General features: G+C 44.9%; 1 pseudogene across 1 annotated transcript; it reads left to right on the top strand.

Moving 5' to 3' along the window:
- The first annotated feature begins 2,544 nt into the window (after positions 1-2,544).
- On the top strand, positions 2,545-5,699 carry LOC309567396 (annotated as a pseudogene). Its single transcript has 3 exons — positions 2,545-2,747; positions 2,823-2,924; positions 4,827-5,699. The product of its transcript is annotated as an uncharacterized misc_RNA (transcript).
- The last annotated feature ends 611 nt before the right edge of the window (positions 5,700-6,310 follow it).

The raw sequence follows: 6,310 nt of genomic DNA, 5'->3' as shown, positions 1-6,310 counted from the left end.
AACCAGGTCCCACTCTGCTTAGCGACTCTCACAGCCTCTCAGGGCGTCCTTCCGCTCGGTCACACTACCGAGATTCTTTCGCTCACACCGCTTGCTCCATCTCCGGTGTCTGCCGCCAGGCCTCCGGCCTACTCCTCTGCGAACCACAACAGCTCTTCCCCTTTCTCACAGCATGCTGTCCTAGAGGCAAGAGAGCGAAAGTTGATTCCGCCCCCCTTTATAAAGGCACTCCCAGCAGGCTCCGTGAGTCACATGGCTCCCTGGGAGAAGAGTCCCATTACACAAGCAGTCTATGGTCCTGGCTCCTCCTGGAACTATATCTCCCATAATTCAAGAGTCAATCCTCTTTCAAAACTTCAATAACAGAACAACAGTCTGAACAACACTAGCCTCGCGACCAGGCTACATATATATATATATATATATATATATATATAACACACAGAGATATATATGTAGTTGTATAGTTAATGTATTTCTTACCTGCTGTTGATGTATATTTCACTGCAGTAGGGAAAGTTTTTACTTTCACTTTTGGTCACGGCAGATGGACGAAGGAGGAAGTGAAGTCCTATTGAGTTCACGGCAGAGATCTCCAATTTCTTCCTGCTTACTCCACCTCTGGGCTGGAGAAGCAGGAAGGGGAGAACTTCAAAGAGAAACACAGTGATAACGTGACATCACGTGTTATTAAACTGGCTGTTTCTGTTGCAGTGAATGCAGCTGTTTTGTGTACTGAGGTAAGAAGAGGAGAATATATTCTCCACTACTCTTCTCAGTTATATAAACCGGCAATGCTCTGAGACAAGCGGGGATTATCAGTATCTCTGCGTATCTCAATTTTATAAAAAGACACCTAAGTGTGAGGGAAATATTGTTTATGGTTACCCATTTATCTGTGTGTAGCGGACCCCCCAGAACCCCCTAGGGCCTAGTGATGACCTTCAGAGGCAGAGAGGGGCTACATACCTCCTGTGGGTGTGGATTGTCAGGCTTGGTGGGTAGTGATGCAGGTAAAATAAATGCTGGGCGCCAGTCACTTTTATGCTGAAGTAAAAGAATAGTTTATTTCTTCTCAATAGGACAAGAATAAACCGGGGGAGAGAGGGGTAGGGTCCAGGACACCCTTTAGGAACAGTCTATTAGGCAGACTCCCATTGCAAAAGACAGGTATTCAGACAGCAGTACAGGATAGCAGACCTTGAGAATCATTAGGTATCCATGAGCTTCAGATTGATCTGGGAGACATCTTCTCTCCACTAGACACAATCCCTTTCTGTGGTCTGTACTGTCTGGACAGCTGTCCTCCATAAGAAACAAGCAGGTTACTCACACAGGTTACTGGATGTCTGTGGATGATCTTTCCCATGTGGGTCGCTGGCTCTCCTCAGCAGAATCCCAGGTATCTGACCAGGCTTCAGGCCTAGTCAGCAGCACACACCCTCCCCCAAGGGGGTCCGGGCGGGAAGAGAGCGATTATTGGACCTCCCATCCTTTTATATAACATCTCCCACAATGCCGTAGTGACACTGTGATTGGCTGAGAGACACATGGACATTAACAGTTTGTTTAACTGTAATTCTCACACTAGTGTCAGAGGCAACAGTGCCACCTACTGACGGAAGGGAGAAACGCTGTCAAACCAGATTAAGAAGGGAAGTCCAATTAACCACAGAATAATTACAGCCAAGCTAGTTAAGGCTCAGCAAACTAAATTTAACAGCAACCTTGCATTAAGACAAGGGTGCTACATGTGGAATTTAACTTTACTTCTTTGACAAACATCAAGTTTTTGTATTTCAGCGTTGGAGCCAAATCTTTGGGATCCTTGGGTTTAGGCCTTCCATATGCTCTAATAGGTAAAGGCTGCAGATTTTTTGAAACCTTTGTGTTCTGTGGAGACTCAAGCAGGGGGAGTCCATGGCCCACAGGTATTTTAAGTTTAGCACCTTGGAGCAGATCTTTGATTGAGAAAACCAGTTCCCCAAGATAGTCCTCATCCTTTATTAGGTACACAGTATTCAAAAGATACTTTAAATTCTGTGTACAGCTACGCAGTAATGAAATTTGTTTTGTTCTGCGTGGTGGAAGTGAAGTAAACGTATCAAGGCAGAAATACATTTGGCTACTACAATAATCTGGAACATCTTTTTCTACATTGGGTTCAAAAACAATAAAAAAACATTCCAAATCTAAACAGAACTGGAGATTGCTTGAATATGATGGATGGAGCTTTTAACATCCCCATCCATCCACAATTTCTAAAATGCAGCACATGTGCTTACAAGGTAAGAAATGTTTTTGCCAGTCCTCACGGTGCACAATGGGAAATTTTCAGTACAGTACAGTAAGGCTCCATTCACACCTGGGCGTTCAGGCGTTTTTTTTCAGGCATTTTTCAGGCGTTTTGGGGGCTTTTTTGAAGGCATTTGGAGGCAGGCATGACATCTGAACTTCTGTATAGGGGTCCTCCTCTTCCTGTTTTTGTGTTTAGTGTTGGTGTGAGTCATTTGTGCTCTCCGTGCGCTCTCCTTTTGTTGGAAGATGTCTGCTATGAATGGTTTCCTCGCATGTGCAGCAGCTGCACTACTGATACTGGAGGAAGAAGAGCAAGAAAAGGAGCGCAGATACTGGGTCCACCCTATTATTGCCAATAGAGAACAGCGTGGCCAGTTCTGGGCAATTTACAGTGATCTCCAAGTGCATGAAGAGAAATTCTTAGAGTACATGCGGATGTCTGTAAAAAGGTGGGTTCATCTCCTCATGCACATAAAGCTTGTACAATCATAACAATGTGTGATATGTTAATTATCTACCAACAGTTTTGATGAGTTGCTTGGGATACTCTCTCCACATTTGCAGAGAGAAGACACCTTTTTTTGGAAGAGTATTCCACCGGTGGAAACACTCATCATCACACTGAGGTAAGCAACAACCCACCTTCCTACCTCACTCCCTATTCCCTCTCTCCAGACCCCCATCTCTCACTCCCTACCCCCCTTTTCCCCTTATTAGATCTCCCTTGGGAACATGCATTACATTGTAATACATTCCCAATGCAGAATTTTCTGACCCACTCCCCATGGCAGAAATATGGAGTGAATTTCCCCTTAGCTGACACTAGTTGAAAACAGTGCAACCCTAATCCCCTCCCCTGCAACCCTTACCTCCTACTCCCAACCTCCTCCCCTCTTTCCCCTACCCACCATGAAGAATAGACACAAACACAGATGTTGCATAAAGTGTACTTGTAGCGCACAAATTTATTTTTTTTAATTTTTTTTTAGCTGTATGCTTAATATAACGTAACATAACAAAACAAGGAACCCCCCCCACAGGAAAATGGGCAGACTAATAAGGCGACAGTAACCATTTTTCCTAACCAAGGTATGCAGAATATCCTCTTTGAACGCATTGAACTATGAGACAGATGTATAGATGGTGTTCAGAGTGGCAACCTTTGCCTGGACCAGGCCTGGTGCAGGCAGAGGTTGCCACTCTGAACGCCATCTATAGGACCACGCAGATGTGTGGCACCAGGGATAACCTCTTTTCTGTCCCTCAAGTCAGAGGAGAATGGGCAGACTGCGAGATAGGCACATTGAATTTGAGGCAAATGGGTTTCAGCAACAGAAGACCACACAAGGTGCTACTTCAAAAAAAAAAAAAAAAAGAAACGTCATATATTCTCAAATCTACGGGGTGAGGATGATATTGGGAAATTAATTTCATTGTTCATTCCCGTGGCAGGTGCAGTGGAAGGAGCAGGATGGAAGGATGTATTTGGTTGGCAAGGAAAATATCCAGAGGTAGATGATGACCTTGGGGAATTGTGCATGTAAGAAGGCTGGAATGGATGTGTGGATGTAGACGATTGAGAGGGATGTGTGGAAAGGTGGGAGGTATCCTGGGAACTTGAGGGAACTGTGTTTGTGGGATAATGCTCATGGTGGTATGAGGATGGAGGAGGGGGATAAAAGCTGGGTGGGTAATGTGGGAAATATGTGTAGGAAGCAGGTGGTGGCGTGAATGTGTATGTTGGAGCATAAGGACTAGTGGTATATTGAATTGTTGACGAGGCGGGTGGGAGTTGTGAGGGTGTTGTTTTAGGAATAAATGCTGCAACTGTGTTCAGCAAAGCTCGACGCATTTCTAATTGACTTGACTCAGGGACTTGTAGAACAAATTAATTTAGACTTTTTAAAAATGCAATACTTGGGCTGTCCTCCATTCTTTGGGATAGGTTATCCATCAAATCTACCAGCCTATTAAATCGATCCAGCCCTCTGCCTCGAGTGGGCCTTGGCACCGAACGGTGCACCACTCCTGCCGGAGCGGTGACCACTTGAGCCGGAGGGAGGATCACTTCAGCTGGAGGAGCGACTAATTCAGCCCGAGGAGTCAAGCTTTCGCCAGAAGATGCGACTAATTGGCTATCCAAATTTTCTGGCAGCATTTGAGGCATTGACTGGCTGGCTTCTCCATTAGGGCTCTCATATTAAATCAGGAGCAGCAGCAGCTTCTGTTTCCCATGAACTTTGGGTACTGTAAAGAAAAAAATAAACATGCTTTAGAATGTCTATATACTTTATATGTCATACTTACAAAGGAGCAAGACTTACCTGCTCATTTCCACAATTGGCCTTAAAAAAATCGAACTCCTTCGCGTGGAGGTAATTAGGTGGTTCCTCGGCAGCCTGGCCACTTCGAAACTCCCTCAAGTGTCTATGAAATCTAGTGTAAGCGTCTTTGATGCTTTTCCATTTTTTTTTTCATGAGGAGTACTGCAAAACAAAACAAAATATTTTTTTTTCTTTCTTCCACAGGTACCTAGCTACTGGACAATCATTGCACTTTTCTTTCATGGTTGGAAAATCCACTGCGAGCTATATAATACATGACACGTGCAGGGCATTGTGGGATGTGATGCACAATATGGTGATGGCAAAGCCTACGAAGGAGGAATGGCTATCAATATCAACTTTGTTTTGGGAGAGGTGCAATTTTCCGAACTGTGTTGGAGCGGTAGATGGAAAACATATTCGCATTGTTCAACCGATTGCAAGTGGAAGCAAATACTTTATAAGAAATATTTTGCTTTTGTCCTATTGGCAGTCGTGGATGCCAACTACTGCTTCCGATATGTTGATATTGGTTCCTATGGAAGTAGTTCAGACTCCAGCATCTTTGCCCACTCCACCTTTGGCCAGATGCTGCGTTCCAATGATCTGGACCTGCCTGCAAACTCTCCACTACCAGGAACCAATCACCCACCTACACCCTATGTTTTCATTGGTGATGAAGCATTTTCGTTAGGAGAGCACATGCTAAGGCCCTACTCCAGTAGAAATCTTAATGTTGAAAAGCGGGTATTCAATTACAGGCTGACTAGAGCAAGAAGAGTGGTGGAATGTGCCTTTGGCTTGCTTTCCAACAAATGGCATATGTTGCACAGCGCAATTAATCTAAATATGCAGAATGCTATATGTGCAGTGAAGGCAGCGTGCATCTTGCACAATTTTGTAAGACAGCAGGATGGCGCTTGCTTTGAGGATGCCTTAATGCACCCTTTGCAGAGGGCTCAATGGAGCGGCAGCCGTGGGAGTACAAGTGGTGCCCATATTCGGGATGAGTTTGCCACTTTTTTCATGAATACTGGACAGGTTCCATGGCAACTGGATGCCATTGAAAATTGCTAAGATGCCAATTTCAAATACATTTGCAAATAAGGACTTCCAATACTATATTCCTGTATTGCTGTGCACAATAAAGTTTTTTTTTTTATGTCATCTTAGTCTTTAGTTTTCAAATCAGTCTTTTTTGACCATGCGATTTCCTTGCAGGTCGCAGACCTGCCCTGCGATTTCACATGCGTGGGGGTGCCACATATTCTGAACGGCACCCCATGCATGTAAAATTGCGGATCTGGACCCACAGTGAACTCCCGTAGTTTTTCTTTTTGACCATGCGATTTCCTTGCAGGTCACAGACCTGCCCTGCGATTTAACATGCGTGGGGGTGCCACATATTCGGAATGGCATCCCATGCATGTAAAATTGCAGATCTGGACCCACAGTGAACTCCCGTGGTTTTTCTTTTTGACCATGCAATTTCCTTGCAGGTCGCAGACCTGCCCTGCGATTTCACATGCGTGGGGGTGCCACATATTCTGAATGGCACCCCACACATGTAAAAATGCAGGTCTGGATCCACAGTGAACTCCCGTGGTTTTTCTTTTTGACTTTGCGATTTCCTTGCAGGTCGCAGACCTGCCCTGCGATTTCACATGCGTGGGGGGGGGGGGGGGGGG

Source organism: Pelophylax lessonae (genome assembly GCF_965119305.1).
Source record: "Pelophylax lessonae genome assembly, chromosome: 11".
Lineage (NCBI taxonomy): Eukaryota > Metazoa > Chordata > Amphibia > Anura > Ranidae > Pelophylax > Pelophylax lessonae.
The sequence above is the reverse complement of the archived record's forward strand: the minus strand, read 5'-3'. Positions and strand labels throughout refer to the sequence as shown.